This window comes from Alligator mississippiensis, chromosome 5, assembly GCF_030867095.1.
Source record: "Alligator mississippiensis isolate rAllMis1 chromosome 5, rAllMis1, whole genome shotgun sequence".
Classification (NCBI taxonomy): domain Eukaryota; kingdom Metazoa; phylum Chordata; order Crocodylia; family Alligatoridae; genus Alligator; species Alligator mississippiensis.
In genome coordinates, this window is record NC_081828.1 from 104,866,247 (window position 1) to 104,890,965 (window position 24,719).

Here is a 24,719-nt window from a genome sequence, read left to right on the forward strand (position 1 = left end):
GTGATTGTAGGAGTTTGCTACATATTTACACATAGCAAAGAGGAAATGTCAGATAAAGAAAGGAGCCTTTTTTCCTAGGTCCCTCAGCAGTGAATTTTTAACCTTCTTGTGGAATGAACATCTTATGCGACTATCATATCTATGCTGTTTCCATAACAAAATGAAAGAAAATCAACAATTCAGCATCCCTGTTCCAGTTTGTCTCTGCATATGACCCAGATGCACTCACCCTATTTATTTGGATCTCCCCATGTGCACAGTGAAAGGGGAGTACTTTCTTCTTGGTAGGTCCCTGAGTTGTGGGCACTTGTGCCTCCTCTATGAATGCCAAATGGAGAAAGAACTCCACTAACCTTTGCTATTAGGTGTAGACATGAAAGAACTGGATTGACCACATTTCACAGACGTTTTCTACCAGATTTGTATGAGGAAATTACCAGTTCAGTATCACTAGTAGGTCTTTCTACATTTGTAGTACACATTCTGGGGTGGGGGTTGAGGGAGGGTGTATGTGTGTGTTTTCCTTGGGTATACTGGTTAGCAATTTTTCCAGGTAAGTTCCAACTAGAAGCCTAAATAAACACCTTTCCTTCTTGCTGTCCATCACTACTAGACACTTTTCAACTTAATATCATATATTGTCAGTGACATAAAGCACCACAGAAATTAGAAACTAACATTTTTACATCACCAAAATTAACCCTCTTTCGCCCTTTATATAATGTTACTTCAGTGAGTGAGTGTCCTCCATGAAGTAAGGAGGTTCCACTCGGTATCTTTGTCATCTAAGAGATTTATTTTTGCTGGGACTACCAGTAGATGGTCTTAATATTTAGGACACAGACAGAAGAATAGCTCTCTGCTGTAACTTGTAACACTGCAGGAAGTGTTCCGAGTTGCAACGATCCCCCAGACCAAACAGAAGTTCACTGGGGGGAGGGGGGTGGGGAGGACTGGGGAATCCAGCTGCTAGGTGTGAGCCTGCAGCCAGTTTCCCCAAGCAGTGGCCCCTCCTCCCTCCCAGCTTGGGTGCTATTTTCAGCATGGGAGGGAGGAAAGGGAGCAGAGCGTATTCATTCTAGTGGTTCTCCAGCTGGTGCTGGAGGGTGGATTGGACTCTCCACAACCCACCCCACCCTCCATCACTAGCTGAAAAACCCGAGACCAAACTCCCTCTGCTCCCTTTTCCCACTCCCATTCTGGAAACAACTCCGGGGCTGGGAACAGCACAGATGCAAAGAACTGAATACAGTATGTTTTGAAGTGTCTTCATCTGAACCTTCATGCAATGAAGGGTCAGATTTCCATGGGATCAACCCATTTTACAGTGCTTGTCTTTCAGAGGCCAGATCAGGCAAAAATTGTCACTTCTCTCTGCACCCTTAATATGGATAAAGGATGAGCTACTCACCCTTAAGTGTTGTCACCAAGTGAGCATTAAGCACAGTTGGGAAGGAAACAGGCAGTCTTACTACTAGGCTGTCATTTGGTGTATGCTCAGTAAAAATGGTTTAGATCTCCATCTTCTCCACTGTTTTTCATAAGCAATAGATTCTCTTTAAAATGTTGTAAATTTTAATCCATTTTTGAAAGAAGGATTAAATACATGGATGCTCATGTAGATGCATAATATTGATAAGAATAAGAGACTTTGAAATAATCAATAAATACATATTTATTGTAAACTGAAACAAAATATAGAACAAGAACGTGAATTTAGAGTTGCATGTAGTATATAGCTTGCAGGGATGTACAGCTCTTATAAGAGCTATTGTAGAAAAGCAGCTCACCTCAAAGGGTTCCTAGGAAACTTATCCTATATTGTGCAGCTGAAGGAAAACTTTTGTTTTTAGAATGAAAGTGAGATGCAAAAATATAAGACATTCTATGCATGTTAGTAAGGAGGGGGACAGGGCAAGTGTTGCCATTTTGTTGTTTGTAGATGACACTTTAAAGCAGATTTAAACGGGTTAAATGCCTTTTGCACTGCTTTAATGGCATTGCTATTTTCACATTTGGCAGTGTAATGCGTCTTAAATGATTTTGGGATGCAGAAAATGACTTTGGGGGGGTGCAAAGTAAAACATCTTTGAGGAATTTTAGTTTCTAAACCCTACAGCCACAGAGGGAAACACCTGGCCCCGTGTAGCTCAGGAGCTGTACAGGCACCCCAGCAGCAGCTCAGGAATGCAGGCTCCACAGAAGGGGGGGGGGGGAAGTGGTGAGCCTGATCTTTATATTATTATTATTATTGTTTTCTCCACCTGAGCCTGCCCGCCTCCCTGAGCTGCACAGGGGCCCGGTTCTTCCCTCCATGCTGCGGTGCCCCCAGGGACTGCCTGAGCCATGTGAACCCTCCGTGTGAACCCTGCTCCCCCCCCCCCAGCCTCCTTTTGCTGGGAGGTGCACTGGAACTCAACTCAGGCTTAGGTGTTCCAGCTGAGCTCTCTAGGCACACACCTGAGCTCTCTAGCTATCAGCCACAAGCAGGGGAAAGGTGTGGTGGGGGGTAGGCCTCATGAGCTCTGGGCAGAGGTGGTGCTAGCAGCACCCTCTGCATTTCTGGCCCAGATTCGTGGGATATAATGTTTCTCCTCTCTCCCTGTTCCATCTGAGCCCCGGGACCATGTGCTGAAGTGGATCTGGGAAGGGCTCAGAGGATTCCCCCTTCACCCCTTGGAGCCAGTGCCAAGTTCCCAGCTGAAGCCCCTTCCACCACAACCACAAGAGCATGACTACTCCTTCCCTGCCCCCAGACTGGAGCCCCACAGCTGCAGGGGAAGGGGTACAGCCGAGAATCTGGTGCTGGCTTTGGGATGGTGGCGGGGAATCCTCCGGCACATTGTCCCTCCCCTGTCCCAGTTCCGTCCAAGCCCTGGGACAGGGGAGGGACACTTTGTGCCAGGAAAACCCTGGCTGGGAATGTGGCGTGTGCTGCTGGCACCACTTTCACCCAGCAGCTTGTGACTTATGCTCCTCTCTCCCATCTCTGTCCTGCTTGGAGTGAACCCCCAGACCCACACCCTGGACAAAGCCCAGGGGCCCATATGCTTCCATGACCGGGGATTATCACATGTCTTTCCACAGGCTGCTTACAGCTGACAGCTTCTTGACAGATGACAGGGCAGCAGGATGAGATGTGTGACTCACAGACAATCAGGAATGCCCTGCCACTTGCCTGCCCTTGGCAGTCTCTGAAATGTTGGGAGGCATACTCTAGTGCCCCCAAGCTGCTTATCTGGCTTGGCCATTGCAGGCAGCCTTGGTGCTCCTCCACCCTGAAAGAGTGCACTAACCTAGTCCACTCCTGAACTAATGTAATCCAAGTAGAGCAGGTTTTCAATCTTTTTTAGGAAGTGTACCCCTTCTGGTGGTGGTGGCCACTTGCGGCAGCCACTATTGCCACCCACTGCACCACATTGCCGCCACCCACTTCTACCGCCATCACTGTTCCCTGCTTTCCCATGGCTGGTTGCACAAGTGGCTCCATGGGCTGCTGATGGGCCTCATGCCCAGCCAACTGTGCACTGCCCATTGTGACCAGCTGTTGGAAAACGGGGTGCGGCGGCAGTGGCAACATGGGGTGGTGGGTGGTGATGGTGGCACCTGCCACGTGCGACACCCCCCCGCTGTGTCTGACTAGCTGGGCAGTGCCTGTGGGACTCACAGAGGGGTGCCGCTGCCCTCACTTCCCCCCCCAGCCCTGCTCCAGGGAGACAGCATTGCAGGGTGGTGGGTGGCAGTGGTGGCCACTGCGTGCAAGCCCCCGGTCCCACATCCATCTGCAGAAACACACTCTTTCCACCTGCCATTCAGACCCTTTGTGCCTCGCTGCCTCCAGACAGCCAATCAGGTGAGCAAGCTGGGGTGGGGGGCGGGGAGGTGCCATGGTGTGCTGCAGTGCCCAGTGTGCCCCTCCCCCTCCCCGGGTAAGAGGTGACATGTGGGAACATGCAGGGGAGATGCTGCTGCCCCTCAGGGTGCGCTCCATCCCTCCCCACCCACATGTAGCCTCTGTGACCTTTCCAAGTACCCCTAGGGGTACGTGTACCCTCAGTTGACAACCCCTGGGTGAGAGAAACCCACACAAATTACTTTGAATCCACCTTGGACTTTTTGAACATCTGTACCTAACATAGAAATAGTTGTCTCTTTTGTTTGTTTGTTTGTTTTTTTGCTGCTGTTTCTTTTTTTCTCTCCCCTTCCCTGCTCCCCCCTCATCCCATGCAACATTAACACTAAGCCATTTCATACATTTTTCTGTTCTACATTTTAGTATGAAATCTACAGTTTGCAAGTCTGGATTCTTAAGAAATAGTGAAGGAGGGAGGTAAGAGAAAAAGAGAGAGAATCACCCCGGAATAACCCATATGTTGATTGTCAGAGATATGGGACAGCCATTTTCATGCCTGGTGTGAATGAGGCACTGTGAGACATTGGAGAGAATGGCTAAGTACAGATTTTCAAAATGCTTGAGGCTGAAATGCTCTAAGTATCATGCTTTATTCAAAGTGCTCTAAATTAGGTCAGAAGTAAAAAGAACAGATGTTTGCTGTCTGGGTACAGCCTCCCTGTGCTGATGGAGGCCAACAGGCTGGGGATGCTCCTGCACATCTCCCAGGAGGCTGCTGTAGAATGCAGGGTCTAGCCAGTGCAGCCTTTCCCAAGCTGCACCCTCTTTCCCTTGCTTGCTGGCTTGGGTCTTGGGGGCACAGAGGGGTGCAAGCTGTGCCTGTGTGGAAGCAGGGCTCCATTCCCTCCATCCGTGCCCACCCTCAATTTCTGGTGCTGGAAAAAGCCATGAGTGGCTCTGAGCCACAACTCAGGAGGCTGGGGCAGGTTGGGGGAATGGAACCCCCCTACCAAATGTGGCCATCCCCTTCTCCCAGCTTGTTAGCTTGGGTCTTAGTGGGGAACTGGGCCTGGTCTACATGGCAGGGGATGGCCAACTTTCCCTGCCCACCTGCCCCCAGTTCTCAGTGCAACAAAAAGATGTGCACAGCTCTAAGCTGAAGCTGTCAGGAGTCTAGGGCAGATTGTGGGGGAAAGGAGACCCCCTGCCATATGGGTCTGGTTCACTCTCCCACCATAAGACCTGAGCCAGCAAGCTGGGGAAAGGCATACAATAGTGGGGCCCTGTATTTCCCCACCTCCATCCCTCCCTTCCTCCCCCACCCACTTCCTGGCTACACAGGGAGGAGATGGAGCCTAGGGTTGGGCCTAGGCTGGAGCTCACCTGGAGCAGATGAACACCAGCTGAGTCTGGCAGGCCACCCAGCAAGGGACCCTGGGAGGCCAGCACAGTGTGATCTACCCTGACTCACAATGGGGTCTGGCACAGACATTTGATAAAGCATTCTAACCTGAAGCACTTTAGTGTGATACCACATTCATCCAGGGTTAACTTAGTGTGGGATCTGCCATTTTTAAAGTACTTTGTGCCATGAACATCTGTTTGATTATGGCTAGAGCACTTTCTGCATGCTTATTGTGCAATAAGTGTAACATCTGTACTTAGCTAGTGTTTCAATATTTGCATAGTGCAAGTGGGGTAGTAAGCCTGTTGCCCCTCTCAGGATAGTTTGCCCCAGAGACCAACAGAGTCCTTGCTCGTGCTCTCTAACAAACCCAAACTGATACCCCTTCTCCAGGTAGTAGGACTGGCTTGCTTCCCTGGCTCTTCCTGTGTGGACATTTACTGGGTTTCAGTCCCTCTCCTACTTGTGTTCTGCTGCTTTCCCTTGTCCATTTCCCTTTTCACTGGTGTTTTTCAACTGCCTGTGGGTACTTCTTGAGTGTGTAACTGCCCATAGCTGTGCCACTACCACAGCCTTTCTGCCAGAGGACCCTGTTACATACGGGAGCACAGATTATTACTCTAAAATATCGCCAGGGTGGAGAGTTGTACTTTAGTCTCTCAGTAGCTAAAAACTACTCATTTGAAAGAACTACTACCCTGGTGCCCATCTAATGTGATTATTCAGTTGCTAAGAGATTAAAATACAGGTTGGGTTGTTGGTTTTTTTCTGGCACTCCTTCCAGCTAGGAAATCCTGCATTTGACAGTCACACAATTACAGCTATTTCTTTACCTTAGTGGGTTTATATGAGTACCGTAGTTAATATTCTTTCTTTCAACATCTATTAGAAATTTTTTTTTTCTATACAGAAGTCATTTAAAAACACAGACATTGTTTTAGAAATTAGATATCTGGAGTTAGATTAGGTTTAGGCTAGAGTTCAAGTTCATATGTGATGCTGAGTAGAAAAGGTAGAGGCTCAGGGCACCTTAGAGAATCTTGCAAAATTATGCCCCCAAATATAGGAAATCTCATCAATCCAAGTAATGTGGTCACACCTTCCATTATCCCAAAAAACAGAAATCTCATGAGATTTGCTTTTGGGAGAATTTGGTTGAATTCAGTCTGTCATAAAATAGGCCTTCACTTAATTTGGCCTTGACTCAGGTCAGCAAGACAAGGGAGGTTTAGAATAGGGAGTTTGGCTCCTTTTCTCTCCCTTTCCTCCCAGAAAGGAGGGCATTTGAATCGGACGGATTCCTATTTTTGCCCACCCCTCTGAATGAACACAGACTGCTACAAACAAACTTCAGAATCAGTTCCTCTTTCTTTTCCCCTTGTTCCTTATACAGAGTTGTTCTCTTCCCTTTGTATACATATCATAAGGGGCTAGGAGATTATCCTCCATGACTGACCTCCTATATTTCAAGGACTAAGGGAATCTTCAGGGTTCCACCCTAAGCAACTAAAATCTATCCCCTTTCCCCAAGGATTTAATGATTTAATTGTTTGAAATATCCCACTTCAGCCTAGCCAAACATCTCTTTTTTTTTCTAATGTAAGTAGAGAATTATGCTTGTTAAAGACTTCTAATTGAGAAGGAAACATATTAAAAGTATATTTATATGTACCCAATAAAACTTTTCAAAATGCATACTGAGCTATATATTGACTGCTCTACTTGAAGTTATTTGTCTGTAAAATTTACGTTACTGTGTTTTTAAATGGGTTTAAAACTTGATTAAGTTCTGCCTGGTTTTGGTAGCATTTTCAGTTACTGACATCAAGAGGGCCATAAACGTAAAAGTACTGATTGACTGATGTTTTTAAATCAGGCCAGCATTGTGTAGGTGTAGAAAGTATGTGTAATCTCCAGTAAAAAAATCCATTATAATAGGGTATTGTGACGATGCATACTAATTTTAATTCTGTGTCAGTATTCTGATTTTATAGGATAATCTGATAGGCTGTTTCTGCCTTTTACAGGAACATTAGTCATGAATACCATGAGAAAAGTATCTAAACGCATATATGTATAAATAAATGGAAAATTCTTTTATCACCAACATTCCCTGAGGCATATGAATATTTATCATTGTCTGTTTTTTCCATATAACCAATAGTAGATCAGAGTTCTAGCTGAACACACCCCACTCACAACCCACTGACCATGTTGGGGAAACTTTTTCTCCACCCACTTGCCATCGCTCTATAGACTGACTCAGGTCTTAAGTACATTTTTAAAACAGACATAAGAGAATATCAAAGTGCACACTGGCTAGCACTATTTATTTGTAAACATATATGTTTTATAAGCACAAAGCTGGAGTCTGTAATCAAAGCCAGTATTCTGCCTTGAGGGAGTGGAGCTGTTGTCGCTGTGAGTGGTTTCTGATCCCAGTTCAATCTCTGAGATCTCTGCTAATTACTGTCTTTTATCCATTCCACTGCAGTTTTATGAGAAGATTTCTTACCCTCCTACCCCACCAAGTGGTGCCTCTTTCACTAGCTGGGTAGAAATCTACAATCCCTGCCTTTCCAGAAACTGACAGAGGCATGTGATGCCATTGCCATTCAATTATTCATTTCAATGGGTTCAAAGCAAAGTTTGAATCAGATGTATTGCACCTACCATGGATTTTCAGGAGTTGGTCTTCTCATTTTCCCAGGTCCCTCCACTGTCTCCCTGCCAAACTTTCTTTGATTACAGAGAGACTGAGTTATTTTTACTTGCTTCACATAGGTGACCCCCTGTCTGCCTCCTGTCTTAAGACCAGTGCAGAGTGAATGGCTAAAATCTTACCATGTTTTCAGGAGCCTCCTGTGTCTATTTCATATTTGACCCTTTTTAGATACTTGAGCAACACATGGAAACTGTTTCAGTATCACTTTTAGAAGTGACTAATTGCTTTGCTTTCCTTCCCATCCCATCTCAGTTGGTTTCAATATTTTTAAATCAGTTCTGATGCTGCTAATATCCCAGCAGAGATGCTCTGTGAGAAGATTAATGTAATGAAAATGAACCAAGATGAATCTGCCTCATTTTGAAATGGGGGCATTGCCTGGGAATCACATCATATATTCATGAAGCTTTGAAAAGATTGAAGAGGCTGACTGAAAGTTGAATGGGCACATCCCTTGGATATCTACAAATAAAAGTATAGTTTCAAAGCATAAACTCATAATTTGCTTTGAACATTCCCTTCATTTATTGAGCTACCAAATGGAAGCAACCAATTCCATGGAGAAATGCAAAGTGAAGGACCTTTGAAAATTCTCCTGTGCAGAATCATGATGAAGAACATGCTGGCAAAAAAAATTGTTCACTGTTCTCTTGCATTCAGAAAGAGAAGATAAGTTCATTTAATACATTGAAATAGATTATCATGAATGGTTCACTTCGCTCTGCAATTAATCCAGTTCCTAGACTACATTATTCAGTGCTAATTAAATGCAAAATAAGGGTCAGATGACTATGGTTTATGTTTTACTAAGTTTGTATTGAATCCAATCAGGTACTGGAATGGTTTCAGTTTAAGAAATAAATGACAAAAGAAAAAAAATATAAAATAGATTGTCACATAATGTTACTAAGTAAAGCATTCTACGTAATATTTCTGAATTCCTGTTTGAATTTATCAACTGCCTGTATATCTGTATATCTGTAGCTGTATCTTATGTTCTTCATAGGCCTTGTATTAAAGATGGGGAAGAGAAGCAGCATATTATACCCATGAATATCTCCAGCTGGGGATGAGTCATTCCTTTATTAGCTGCTGTGCTTCCAAGCAGCTGATTCTGTCCCAAACACAGCCTTATCACCAGCATAGGAGACAGTGTTGTGAACTGTCTGTTTAAATGCCCTACTAAAATTTCATCTGTCTTAGTCCTTGTCTTGATTCTGGTGCTTACTGTTGCTCTGTATTCCTGCATTCCTGGTAACTGGATTTTGACTTCTGGCTTGCTCCTGACCTCTTGCCTTTTACTGACTTCAGTATTTTGAGTTGGCTTGTTGTATCAGTGGTTCCTTTGGCTTGTCACATCAGTGGTTTCTCCTCTCTCTGGCTCCTTATTCCTAGTTTCTGATCCAAGTTCTAACTAGGACTGATTGCTCACCTCCCTGGTTGTTGACCAGCTATCAGGAAAGATTCTAACACTTGAGTAGATCCTATACAGGGAGAACTACGTTTTAAATAAAGCCAAATTTCTCCAAACTGTCAGCATGGTAATAGGACCTGGAGGAAATTTGGAAAAGGGGCTCACGGAAACAAAGGACTTTGGGTGGGTTGTGGGGTGGAGAGTGTAGGGAAGGATATTTATAGTTTTGTAGCAGAGGGGTCTTTTTAACACAAGTCCAAGGGATGCTTAAAGGTGATGAGGAAACAGAGAAAGGGAAATTAATACACGTGCTTATTCAAAATGGGTATACTACTTGTATACGCTAAAGTGAAAGGGCAATTGGTTTTGGAACTCTTTGCAATAATACATGTCTGTACCCAGGGAATATAGGTCTGTACCCACACAGAATGCTAGGAAACAGAGTGCAGTAACCTACTTGCATTCAGAAAACTGAACTGCACCAATCTCGTTTGTGACGCCTAAAATAGAGAAGCTTAGTGAGTGTATAGTAAAACATTACCAGGGTTAAGAAATAAGGTTCCTCACCATTCGCTGTTGGGGGTTTTGGGGGTTTTATTTTGTTTTTTACCTCTTCAGAGTACTTTAATTTAACAAATTCCAATGTAATGAAGTCCAAAAGAATGCCCAAGCACCAACCACACTTTTCTACAATGGTTTCCCAACTTTCTCTGTGAGGCTAAGTACATAGACAGTCAAAAAGCTGAATCGATTCAGTCTTTGCAAGTTAATCTAAACTGCAGAGCTTAAACTGAGAAACAACTGGACACAGATTTACTTTTGATTCAGGGAATGCAGCCACATGCCTACAGTGGTTCAGGCCAGAAGCCAGGGGGAGCTACAGCACACCTCTTTGGCATGTAGCCAGCATAGACTGTGTGTTCACTTCCTCTTCCAGATGCCCCTGAGGTCTCTGAAACTTGCAGAATCACAGCAACAGAAGGGTTTCTTATCGCTTCCTCTTCCTGTTTCCGGTGCCTCTGGGAATTGTAGTCCAGTGGCAGCCAGCAGTAAGTCTCAGTAAGGTTAGCTGCAGGACAGCTCTATGACTGTGGGAAGGTGGGTTTAACTCCCATCCTTGGCCCCAGACCCAAGCCAGGATTTGCCTAGGGAGGCAGTCCCTGTTCCCCACTCCCCGACCCTTCTCTGCTGGAGCAGACAGCGCAGCCCAGCCCAGGCGTGGAAAGCATGGTGGGATGCTGTGGGACTGTGATTAACTTGAACCAGGAAGAAGTCTGGAATAGAATGTTCATAAACCGGTTTAACCCAATTCAGTTAAATCTGATACTACATTCAACCAGGTTTATCTTAAACCAGTTTCAGCCATTTTGCAACTGATTTATGTGTACTGCGCATCAGTTACAGGTTTAAACCAGTTTCTGATCACTTAAACTGGTTTATGTGTAATTTCTATCCCAAGCCTGAGAATTGAATTTCTTCAGATCCTCTCCTGGTATGGGGAATTGAGGAGGAAAATTCTTTCCACCCTTGGAAAGAAGAAGGCTGTAGCTTCTTGCAAAGTTTCAAGTACCCAAGTAAATCTCAAGTACCAAGTAAATCTTCCTTTTCCATATGCTTTGTAAGGAAATCAGGACAGCATAGATAAAGAATGAGCTGCACCTAATGAAAGGTTAAAAAGAAGAAGAGGTTTATACGTATATTGGCCAGAAAAGAAAGACCAAGGAAGCTGTAGGTTTAATGGGAGTGGGGAAGGAAGGAGGGAGGAGAAAGTACTCCTAACAGAAAATGCACTGAAGGTGGAGCTACTCAACAGCTCCTTTGTCTCAATCTTCTCACACACACACACACACACACACACACACACACACACACACACACACACACTTAGCTGCAGGCAAGTGTCTAATGAGGATTATTTGGACAAGGAAAGGGACAAGCTTTCTTTCATATAGTGTCCAGTTTTCAACTTCCAAATCTGAGCCACTGTTTGGTATTATCCCACAGTGTGTGGATTCCATCTGCCTCATCCGGGCATTTGTAAAGTTTGCAGCTTTCGATTAAGTGCTGTGTGGTACTGTTTGGATACTACATTCAGACAGGTGACAGTGCAAGATGTTCATCTTGTGAAGTGTTGTTTTTGAAGTGTGCATTTCCAGATCTCAGATTGTTCAGCTTGACCCATGCTTCTCCATTAAGGTCATGCCTAATGGGGCATGCATTTGGTGTTGGCACAGAACACCGTAGGAATAGGTCTGACCTTTCCTGCAGTTGGCCCATTTCGTTGCTGAGGGATGAAGTAACAAGAGTGACTGTCAGATCTTTTGATTGGTGTAAATGAATGCAGGTCAGCAGATGAACATCATCCCAAGGAACTGAAGGAGGTCTTGGAGCCTTTGACAATCATCTTCATAAAGTTGTGGGAGATAGATGAGGTACAAGAGGACTAGAAAAGGACTAATATAGTGTCCCTCTTTAAAGAGGCAAAAAGGAGGACCCAAGGAACTACAGACCAGTTAGCCTCACCTCCACACTCTGGAAGTTACTGCAGCATATCCTAAGGAAGTGCATTTACAAGTATCTGGAGGAAGAAAGGATGATCACGAGCACCCAGCATGAATTTACCAAGAATAGACAATGTCAAATTTGATCCTTCTTTTGATAAAGTAACTACTTGGGTGGATGAAGGGAACACTATGGATATAGTGCATGTGAACTTCAGCAAGCCTTTTGATAAGGTCCCTCATGACCTTCTCATAAACAAATTGGAAAGATGCCAACTGAATAACGCCTATCAGGTGGATAGACAACTGGCTCAATAGCTTCCAGAGAAGGGTAATTATTAATGGGTCCATGGCAGTCAGGAGGCTTCAAGTGGACTCTCAGTGGGGTCTGTTCTGAGGCCAGTGCTTTTCAATGTCTTTTATTAATGATTTAGATGCTGACATAGAAAACATCTTGAGAGAGTCTGCAGATAACATGAAATTGTGAAGGGTTGTGTACATGCTGGAGGACAGCAGCACAATTCAGAAGGCTCTCAATAGATTGGAAAGTTGGGCTGAAGCTAACAAGATGAAATTCAGTGCTGAGACATGCAAGGTGCTAGACCTTTAGAAGAATCATCAAAAATACAAATACAAAATGAATAACACCTGGCTGGAAGGCAGCACTGAGGAGAAGGGTCTGTAAGTTGTGATAGATCACAGACTCAGTATGTCAGCATAAGTTGCAATGCATCTGCACAGAAGGCAAATACAGTTTTTGGTTGCATCACTAGAAACATTATGTAGAAGCATGACACAGGAAATGAGTGTGTCTTTAGTTGGAATTAATTAGGCCTCATCTTCAGTACCGTGTGCGGTTCTGGGCTCCACATTTTTAAAAGGACATGGACAAGTTAGGGTCCAACGATGTGTGATAAGAATGATAAAGGGCATGAAAGGCAAGTCATACAAGGAAAGGCTGGAAGAGCTAGGCATGTTCAGCTTGTAGAAAAGGTGCTTAAGGGGGGCATGATAATGGTCTTCAAAGAGTTGCCACAGAGAAGTGGGATTATACCACCTTTTTTTCTGAAGAGAGTAGGACAGTGACGAAGGGCTTGAAATTGCAGAAAGTAGGTTTGAAACTGGATATCAAGAAAAACTTTACTGTTAGATCAGTGAGGCAGTGGAATAGACTGCCTAGGGGAGGCTGTGAATTGTCTATCATTGGAGCTTTTTAAGAAGTTTGATAGCCACTGGTTGGGGATGATGTAGGCATAACTATACCTATGTTCTACTATGGGTATTTCTGATACCTCTGCCTTTACTGGTTGCCACACAGGGCTCAGAGGGAGTTTGGGCGGGGTGGGTTGTTGTTCGTTTTTAAGCCTTATTCAGAAGTACTGGGTGTTGGCTTCAGCCAAGGCTGGGTATTTTGACTGGGTTGTGCCAGTGCCCCTGCTGGGATTTAAAGTGAGAGGTTCCTGGCTAGAAGATCTCACTCTTGTGCTCAGCCCTAGACTTCCCACCATATTTGGGGTCAGGAAGGCATTTTGCCCCAAGGTCAGATTTGGTGTAGAGTTGGGGGAGGGGTTTGCCTGTCTCTGTAGAAGGGAGATGTGGCCCTCTCCCTGGGATCTCTTGAGCATATATTAACAACCTTTACAGAAGCAGGCTGCTGTGGTTCACTGCTTCATCTGTGGAAGGTTAGGGTATAATGTCTTCTGTTGTGCCAGGATTGACTGCATAGTTTTTCTAAGAGGTTAGACAATGGGTTTGAATAGAGAAGTATCATGCCTTTCGCATGCAGTTGGACTAGATGACCTATGGAGGTTCCTTTCAGTCCTACTTCTCTGATTCTTCCATCTCTTAGGGATGCCTCAAACACTTTCATATCTCCATTGTTCCTTTCAGCATTGTAACTTTCTAGGATGCTGAATCCCCTCTTGAAGGGCACAATTAACCAGTTAATTGCAACAATTAACAAATCCCCCATCCATCCATTATCAGAACTAATCTTCAATTCTTAGCAGGCTTTCTGTATCTTCACTGGAAAGATCAAAGACTTAAAGGCTAAAAATAAATGCCCTCGTCTCTGGTCCAAACTAACTGAAATAATATGATAGTATTGTACCTAGACCTTTTCTTTAGGGGGAAGCATGCTTTTGTTTTTCATTAAACCCATTTTTAGCAGAGCTATATGAAATATTCTCAGATTGTTCAGTTTTTTCAGGGTGCATATTGTTTTCATAGTCCTTCCTGCCCCCTCCGCCCCCTTTAGTATTTTTGATTGGTACCATTTTGTCATATATTACTGTGATCTGAAAAAAAAATTAAGCTTTCATTTTTCTTTTCATCACCTGATGTCATTGCCACAAAAATTATTAAAGCACATTTTCCTCTTATTATGTTCAAACAAATAATAAATCAAACAGCTGCTAATTCACATGTCACTCCTATGTTAATGTGCTTAGTAGATTTGTATCTTCACCATAAATTAAAGGTTATGTTAATTGTTGTGTATAGTGACATTTTTACGTGAGCAAACACTGCTTTGGAAAGCAGCATGTACTTTTACAATGACTTGATTAAGATCAATTGACAATATAAGAGCAAACTAATTAGTTCTATTTTCTTAAATTATATTTGATTGAAAACAAATAATTTCCTCTTTGCTTTGATTCGCGTGTCAAGTCCAATTAATACATAGATATAGGTTTTCCTTTTGAAAATAGTAAACAACTATAATAGTATACCAGATGAAAGTGATATGTTTTAAATGAGACCTAAAGGAAAACCAACTTTACAGGAAAAGTTAAAGAGAAGTTACATGAGACTTTGCTGACCAAAAGTTAGATAAAAAGAATAAGAACAATCTAATGGTGCAGTTGTCTTTATTGTTATAATAATAATAATAACTGTTATTATTATTATTGCATGTGGGAAGGTTGTGGGGTGCATCATCATCATCATCATCATTATTATTATTATTATTATTATGTGTTTTCAGATTAAATCAGGTGCCTGAGCCTTGCTGTCTTTTGAGTGCATAACATGACTCTCTTTTCTTCTAGTCCTTTCTTTAGGATATTATTGTGTCACCTCTGTGTTATCTCCTAACATGGACATTTCTTGGTCCTCATCAAAATTTAAAGAAGGTGCCTTTGGCTTATGGAAATGAAGAAAGATAGTTTTCTACTTGGAACTTTATAGTCTGCTTAATTATCTAATACCTCCAAACATTATGGTGATAAAATGCTTAGTAATTATAATAAGGGGGAAACACAAATCTTTCATATGAAAGGTAGAGCTTTCTAGGTCGAAGATTGCTAGATCTGTGTTCAGGAAATCTAGGTTATATTCATAGCCATTCCAGTGACCGGTGTGACATTGTGCACATCACTTTACTTCTCAATGCTTCAGTTTTGTGTTGTGAGGCCCCCTCGACATCTTGTATTTGTTATGCAATTCACTGGTTAATTGGGTCATTAATTTAGACAGGCTACATTAACTAATGAAACCTTAACAGTCCAACCAGCTATAATGTTGCTGGAAAATGTATAATAACTTTGTAGCTGGCTTCTATTCAGCTTTAATTTGCATGTGTAGCCTCTGTCCCTGTGTCTTGAAGACTGCATAGGGAAGGGGTGGGTAAAATATGGTTCATGGTGGGTCCCTTGGTCCCCTGGCCAAAGGGTAATTCAACTGTGGTGAGTTCTGCCACCTTCTGGGCGTGCACGTGGGGCTGGGGCAGCTCCATTCATGGACTGCCCTTCTAGGCAGCTCCGGTGGCAGTGGCTTCTTCCAGCTGCTGCCGGCACTGGCCCCAGTCTTGTGGTACCAGTGGGAACCTATGCTACACAGTCTTCACCCCACATGCCCTGCTCCTGCTCCGGGCTTTCTTGTTCCGGCTCAGCAGCAATGGTGTGACACAGAAGTTGTTTTTCAGTGTAGGGGAAAGTGGCTCCTCTCCCTCCTGCTTCCAGCAGTTCCCTTTTTCAGCCATCCAGAGCCCATGCTGAGCTGTCCTGCATCTGCTCTGCACTTTTACTGCTGCTCTGCAGGGCAGCCCAGAGGCAGCGGTAATGGCAGTAGAGATACAGGTCAGCCCTGTGTGGGCTCCAGGTGGCTGCAGCAGGGAACTTCAGGCACCTGAGGGGGAGGGGGCACTGGACGCTTACACAGTCAGGTGGGTGGCCAAATGGTTTAGGGACCACACCCAGAAAGTGGTGTGGACGGGTCATTCTCAGCCTGGAAGCCGGTGGGCAGTGGCGTCCCACAGGGTTTAGTGGGCAGTGGGGTCCCACAGGGTTCAGTCCTTGGACCGGTATTATTTAATATCTTCATCAGTGATTTGGACGAGGATGTGGAGAGCACCCTCTGCAAGTTCACAGATGATACCAAGTTATGGGGCAAAGTTAACACACCGGAGGGCAGGCCAATCTGGACAGGTTGGATCAATGGGAAGAATGAAATAGGATGTAGTTCAACAAACATAAATGCAAGGTACTCTACCTAGGGAGGAGGAATCCCCAGAACACCTATAGGTTGGGGAATGACCTCCTCAGCAGCTCAGTGGCTGAGAGGGATCTTGGAGTCATAGTTGCCTCCAAAATGAACATGAGCCCGCAGTGTAACAAAGCCATCAACAAGGCCAATTGCACTTTGTTGTGCATTAGCAGATGCATGACCAACAGATCGAGGGAGGTGATGCTCCCCCTCTATGTGTCATTGGTCAGGCTGCAGTTGGAGTACTGTGTCTAGTTTTGAGTGCCGCACTTCAAGAGGGACACGGAGAATTTGGAGAGGGTTCAGAGGACGGCCACTTGCATGATTAGTGGCCTCCATGAAAGACCCTACGAGGGGAGGTTGAGGGATTGGGATCTCTTCAGCCTTCACAAGAGATGTCTGATGGGAGACCTTGTAGCCATCTATAAGTTTATCAAGGGAGGACAACAGGGAATTGGAGATACGCTATTTACCAGAGCACCCCTAGGAGTAACTAGGAATAATGGGTGCAAACTAACAGAGAGTAGTGTTAGGGTAATGATATTGATTTTGGATGTTGGGGTAACAATATGGAACCTGGGGGTGCTGAATGTGCAGCTGAATGAAGGCTTTTCCCTGTGTCTCAGCAAAAAGCTGCTGGCCACAAGGCTAGCTGATATATTAAAAGTAACTAACTTTGCAAATGCTTAAGCAAGCAGTTTTCTAAACAAAGTAGTGTTACAGCCCATTATGTAAGAAGAACAAGATGCAACCCACCAGCTATCAGCTATCATCAGGAGGTAAGACAGAAGCCAAACCTTGGAGATAGTACTGAAATCAGCAAAGAACAAGAAAGAACCAGCAAGTGACCGAGAGTATCCGAGTTCATGGTCCTATGCATGCGCTCTTAGCAGAGAGGCATGTAAATGAAGGAAATGCATAGGCAAGTCCATGCTAATAAAGCAAACAGTAAACAGAGGTGGAGCTTAAGATGGGAGGAGAAATGGGTGGAAACAGGGGGAGTGATGGAGGTGGAATGAATATTAATGAGTATAAACCAAAGGGTATAAATGTAGGATGAACCTATTGTTCAGGGCAGGACCCCATCTCTTATGGCATGTGGCCCTTGTCTGAAGCTGTCTCCATTTTAATAAAAAGCTGTCATAAGCAATGTGTGCTGGTGTTTGCTTCCATGCTTTGTTCTGGCTAATGAATAACAGGATCCACGGGTAATTGGACCATTATCTCCCTAGTCGTTGAGCGCTGCATGGAATCAGGGTTTAACTTCGGGGTCTAAGATTCGGGTTAGACATTAGGAAGAAATTTTTTACAGTAAGGGTGGCCAGAATCTGGGCTTCCAAGAGAGGTGGTATGATCATCTAACTTTGAGGTCTTCAAGGGGAGGCTTGATAGTCACCTGGCTGGGGTCATCTGACCTCGGTCCTCTTTCCTGCAAGGGGCAGGGGGTCGGACACGATGATCCATTGTGGTCCCTTCCAATTCTACAATTTATGAATCTGTGAACAACAGGTTCTGCCCCACGCTGCTGCTGCTGCCCCTGAGCAGGTGAGCCTGGAGCAGGCATGGGGCACACTGGGTTGTGCAGCGCAGGTCTCCACTCATACTGTGGGGCTGGGACCAGAAGCTGCCACCACCTGGGCTGCCTGGAAAGGCCATACGGTTTTACCCCAACTCTGCTGCATGCCCAGGGGGCAGCAGTACATGCCATGGTGGGTGGGGTGTGGTGTGCCAGGTTGGGGCTGTGCGCAGGGTCTGGCAGATCTGCTCTGGTGGGGGTGAGTCTGGTGCAGGTTGTGTGCTGCTGGCATTGGTGGATAGACACTGCAGGGAACGCGGGCTCTGGGCTGTTGTGGGGTGGGGGCAAGTGCTGACTGGCTCAAGAGGGTACACATGGGGGGTTCCTGTGCACACCCTTCCCCCACACACAGTCATACCCCCCACAAACTTCACACCCACCCACCCCCTCCCGTACACCCACCAGCATCCCCACACCCTTCCCACATGCAACCACCTCACATACACACACCTGCGTGCCTCTGGGGGGAGCCCTGCTCACTGCTACCCAAACACATCTCAATACACATGCATCCACACACCCTGCACCCATACCCTCAGCCACTCTCTCCCTCCACACACCCTACAAACCCCGTACATACCCACTAACATCCACACCCCCCCATACCCTCCCCTACACCCCACATACACACACATCCATAGCCTAGCACAAACCCTATATGCACCCCTCCATTCCTCCTCACCTCTCCACAATATACTCCCCTACAACATACAAGAGTAAGATTTCATTTTGAACTATTATGCAATCACCTCTATATACACCATATAAACATACAGAAATCAGGACAAAAATGTTTTAAAAAATAAAATTAAAATATGTTATTGTCAATGTTTGATTTTTTGTATATAATTTGTTTTTGTTTTTTGTGGTTCCAAGATGGCAAACCCCGTTCCCAAAGGGAGCAGTTCTGGGGGCAAGGAGAGGGACTTCAGACAGCAAAGGTGAGGGGTTAGGGGGCAGGACTTTCAGTCCCAAGATGGCAACCAGGGGGTGGGGCACCTGTCAAAGGGCAGGGGGTGTATTTTGTATGCCTTGCCTTCATTATTTTTATCTGGTATCACTTGTGGCCCTGACAACTCATCAAAACTTGTTAAGTGGCCCTTTACCTGAAATAAATGCCTGCCCCTGGCATAGGAATTGTGGGACCTTTCTTTTTGCTGGTGCAGGGTGATTTTGGGATTGGACTCACCTTATTCTGACAGTGAGGCATGATGGGATCAGGTGTGGGATGGCAGGTGGCAGGATTGTGTGGATTGCACATTAGATCCCATCACATCTTTATCTGCACATATAGAGGGACCCTGAAAAACAATATCTGTCATCTTCTTTGTAGAGTGCTTTAAGACCTATTAGTGAAAATAACTACAGAAATGTTGGAGCCAAGGCTCCATAATAAAGTTCATTTTTCACAAAGCTCTGGCACAACTTTAAGATAATGTTTCTGGAGACGGAATAATATTTCCAGAGCATATCAATCGTATTAAGCAAGTCAGTTTTTTGAGATTTGCAGTTATTATTAAAATATACCTACAGTAAAAGGTCTGTTATCCGGCATCCATTGTGAATGTGGGGTGACAGTTTGTCAAATATGCCGGTTATCTGAGAGTTGATGGAGTATTGGTAGCCATAGTTGCAGGATGGGGTGAGATATTCAGCAATAAAGTCACAATACAGCACAAGCACAATGCAATCACAATGACGAATGGCAGATGTTTACAATTGAGACTGCTGCTAGCAACTCTGCTTGGCAGCATCCTGAAGCTTCCGTAAACAACAGATCTATGAGGAGTGCACGTCAAGGTGCCGGATGGCTATCAGAATTTTTCTGGATACATGAATGAAGATTTGTATTGCTGTCTATGACAGATCCCAGTTAATAGAGCATTCTGGATGGTAAAGTGCCAGATAACACAGCTTTTACTGTAGTATTTTCAGAGAGGCAAGCATGCTTTCAAGGTGTGATATATTTCATTAGACAAACTACATGATTGGGGCAGGTTTTGGACAAGCTTTTGAGCAGGTCTGATAGCAGCAGAGACAGCTTGAGCTAAGTACCAAATAGAATGATAGCCTGTGTAAAACTTAATATGGAAATATAAACAGTTGGGTTGTGCAAAATTTTGCCAGCTGTTTCATTTTGATGCTGTTTTGACTAGTTTCGAGCTTGAAATGGAAAAATCTAAATGAAATGAAGGGCTTCAAAACAGCCTCAAAGCAAAATGAAGGCAGTTGAAACATTTCAGAAGTTTCAAAACATTTTGAGTTTTGAAGTGGAAGATGGGCTTGCCTGCAGGGAAACCAAAAGTAAGGAGAGGGATGGGGAAATGTGGGGAAGGACACAGTGAGGGCGCACCTTAACACAAACGCTGGAGAAGAAGCTCCTGCAGGAGAGGAAAGAAAGCTCTGTCACAGTTTGGCTGCCTGAGGTGCTGCTGGTGCTACTGTGCTGCTGCTCACTAAGTTATTATTTTAGATGTTGTTATTTAAAGTGGTGGACCAGGATGAGGCTGTAGGGGAGGAGGAGGCCTCATTGGTCAAGTAGAGGCCCCAGCACCAGTGAGGGCATGCCTTAACACACACACACCATCACACATGTAACAAGTTTTGCTTGTCAGTAGCTTGAGGTGCAGTTTCCCAGAAACCCCTTCACCTATCTACTTGAAATCTGGAGGCTTCATGGCCTCAGCAGAGGCTACTATGCCTGCAGTTTTCACCCCACTGTGCCTTAACACACACACGACATGAGTTTTGCTTGTCAGCAGCTTGAGGTGCAGTTCTCAGAAACCCCTGCACCTATCGCCTTCAAACTTGGCAGGCTTTGTGACTTCATCAGGGGCTATCATGCCTGCTATTTTCACCCCTCTGTGCCTTCACATTTCCAAGTGACATGTTTTGTTTTCAAGATTTTGAGGTACAGTTTCCCAGAAACTCTGACACCTATCTCCTTGAAGTTTGGCAGGCTTTCTGCTCTTAGAAGGGGCTACCACCCCTGTTGTTGTCATCCAAATCTGCCAAAAAATTACAAAGTTATAAGAAGTTTTGTGCTTCCTGATTATAGCCTATGGGCGAAATGTTGAAACAGCGAAATAGTTTTGACGAGACGGAGCAGTGGTTTTGAAAGTAAACAAAACTCAAAACAAAACACTGTCCTGTCATAATGGTGAAATGGAAGTCAAAATGAAAGTGTGCCGTTTCTCACATATATAATAAACAGGCTGCTTAAAAGAATGGAGCAGGGTTTAAAAAGAGCAAAAAGACCATCATGGCATTTTCTGTACTTCAACTAATCATATTTTTTGGCAATGTATTTGGTTTCTATGCTCTCTTCTCTGAGCCTTAACCCATCATATAGCACCAAAACCTTTTGAAATAAGAGCAGTAATTGTAAAAATGAATAAAATATTTTCATTATTTTCTAATGATCCATGATTCTAAGTCAGTAAGAATAACTTTGTTCCTTGACTTCTTCCCTCCGTCAATTAAATCTCATCTCATAACCGGACAACGTTGGTAAGATCTCACTTAAAGTGAAATGAAAGTAGAAACATTATAGATATATGGAGTCCAACAAATGACAGTTTTAATTTCAGATATTACTTTCTAGTATATGTAGTTAACAAAAGCTTGAAAATGTGACCACCATGTAACCCATTACTGGTGGCTACTGGATTCTGCCAACAAGCTCAAACAACAGCTCTGAGAGGCACAATGGATAGTTTGCTCTAAGACAGTATTACAAAATTTCCAAAATTTGTGGACAGTCTGTAAATAAATAAATAAAGGAGGAAGGGGATGGACTAAATTCATAAAAACTGTTTTCAGAAATGTTTGGTTGAAGATCTGATCTGAAAATGTGGCTGGATGCAACTGTTGAAGGACAAAACAAGCAGAGCACTGCTACCTTGTGTCTGAGCAGGAGCATAGCTCAGTGCCTTGTGCAAAGCTCTGTCAGTTCTTTGCAGCCCATGGGAGCCCCCATGTGGTGCTGTTGTATCCCATCACCTGCCTATAATGGCTGCTAGCTTCCAAAGTAGATATGGCTGCATGGCCCCTGGCAATCTGAAGCACCAGGTGGGACAGAGGGTAAGACAGAGGTGTGGAGGGAGAGGCAATAGATGGGGATCCATGCCAGGATGGGTGGAACACGGTTGGTTGGATCAGGTTATAGGGTGGGCTAGCATAGGTTCAGGATGTGTTGGTGTGTAGGCAACCCCTGGGGAGGGTCAGCATGGTATAAAAACATCACTGTGTTTAACAGCAATTTGTAATCCCTAAATTTGAACCTTGCCATTGTGCAGAAGCTGTGTTAACCAGCATGAGTGGAGAATGCAGCATGCCCATTATATAAAAATCCTGCTTACCTGAGGCAGGAGTTTTCGGCTGGACATGGATCGGCAGGGCAGGGGGGTCATGGCGGCGGCCAGACATGGAGTGGGGGCAGTGCAGGGTGGTGGGTAGCAGTTGTGGTGGCTACTTACAAGCTCCCACCCCTTCACTCCATCCAGCTGGACATTCCTGTTAATAGAAATGCCAGTTACTAAAATGCTGGTTAACACAGGTTTTACTGTATTTCTGGTCAGGCCCTAGAAGAAGGGTTCAATTTATATTATATAAACCATGTGTGGATAAAAACCTGTGTCAGTAAAACCATTTAGGTATCTGTAAATGTTTGCAGATTATAAGCAAAAATAAATAAATGATCTTTGGAAATCTTGAATTGCCAGCCCTGCTCTAGGAGGTGCTGCTGTAGGAAATACCATCTTCAGGCAGAATTCTGCTGCATGCCCATCTACTGCCAACCCTGCTCATTCTGATGGATAATAAATATCAGATGCTTTTGCTGGAGTGAAGAGAGTTTCCCTGCTGGTGTTGCATAGAGGTGAAGCAGTGGGTGCTCCATATTGCCGTGCAATATAAAATTCCTTCAATTGTCTTCCATTTTCCTTCAGTTTCATTCTTTTTTGTTCCTTCAAGATCTTTATTCTTATGGAGTGGACAAATCAAATTCTTGTTCTCTTGAACCTTTATCTTAACCCTCTTTCCCACTAGCTTTTAACTTGCATGCTATTTATCAGTGTGGGGCTCTGTCCTTCTCTCTTAAAATATCTTTCCTTTAAACTGTTCTTTTGTATATTTTCCAGTAATTGCCTCAGTTCCCTCCACTGTTTTTCCAACATCTTGGAATATCCTAAATTTCCTCATATTCTTCCTTACCTGATCCAGCATTCTGTTCACATTCCCTTCCAATTTTGTTTTCACTCCAATCATTCTACTGAAGCAACCACCATGGAATTACTAATTATTTGTTTGCGACTAAATCCAAAGGCTTTACTTCTGTCTTCTGCCTTCCTGACCTATCACCCATGTTTGACATCGTGCTTTGTTCTTGCTGTCTTGAATTCCTAAGCACATCTCCCTGCTTTGCTTTCTAATTACAACCCCTGAATTGCAACATTCCCACAAGTTTACAGAAAGAAAAGTTAGTTTCTTTTTAATGGGAACAGTATTATTTGTTTAAATAATATTCCTGCAGGGAAGGAAATTTCCTTAGAGATCTGAAGGAATTTTAAGGTGGCAGGGCCACAACTGATTGCTACTTTAGAGTATCTTGGTATAACTTTTCCTTCCTACAGTTTTGGTCAGTGGTGGATTAGTGCTCTCACAAGCTCTGTTCTGGACCTCCTGTTGCTTTTTCTTTATACTTGCCCTCTTATTTCTGTTGGCACTGGATTTATGACCCAGATACCTTGTTCTAGGTGGACCCAAACCTTGAGACTGACCACAACTTCTTCCATTTGATGATAGGCAATGTTTATTGATATACAGTGATAGCAAATAAAAATAATGCAGGCAAGGCAGACAAATACCACCCCCTTCCCCAATTTTATATCTACTAGTCCTAGGGGCTGTCACATATAGAAGGTGTACATCTGGCCAGCACATGACCTTCACCCTATTCTTCTTGCTTGAATGTCAGCGGTCTTGGAGGTCAAGGGCCAAGGCCCCTTCCCCCATGGGGTGGGGGAGATGGGCTGGTGGTGTGCCCTCTGTCCATGGTGGTCTCAGGTTCCCCCTCCAGGGACCCTTTGCTACTCTGAAATCCCTCTTGTATTATTTCCCTTCTCTGATGGCTCTTCATCTCTGGGCACTATTGATTGGTTTCCCTGTGGTCATCATACTGTACACATTCTGTCCTGGCAGCATATTCCTTTGTTTCCCAAACCCATCACATGCACACATCTTAACTTGGTCTTTTCCTGGTGTCTTAATTTGGACATGCCCCAGCCTCCTAATTTGGTCTGTCCACCAAAACTGGAAATCCCAAGGCTCTGCAGTTAGTCACTGTGACTTAATGCCACTTCATCTCATATTATGGATACACTGTTCATATTTCCCAGCCTGTTTATACCTACTTTTCTGTTGATCTCAGACATGGTATCTGCCTTGAAGGAAACTGTGTCACAACCAAGCTTTTAGAAATGAATTAATCCTTGCCATTCTCCTGGACTTTTATTTTAATGCAATATGTACTTTATCTATAAGTCAGTTCCCAAAAACAAGCCTCCGAGTGTCATTTTCTAGCCATCAATTTCTGCTTCTAGTCTACAATACCATTTTTTTTCATTTGCATATCTCATTAAATATAATTTCCCATTTATTTTCATAACTCTTATTCTGCCTGTCTTGTCCTCAGTTGCTCTTGAATGAAAGCCAGTTCTCTTAAATTAAATATTGGTCAGATTAGAAATTGTTTCTTGAC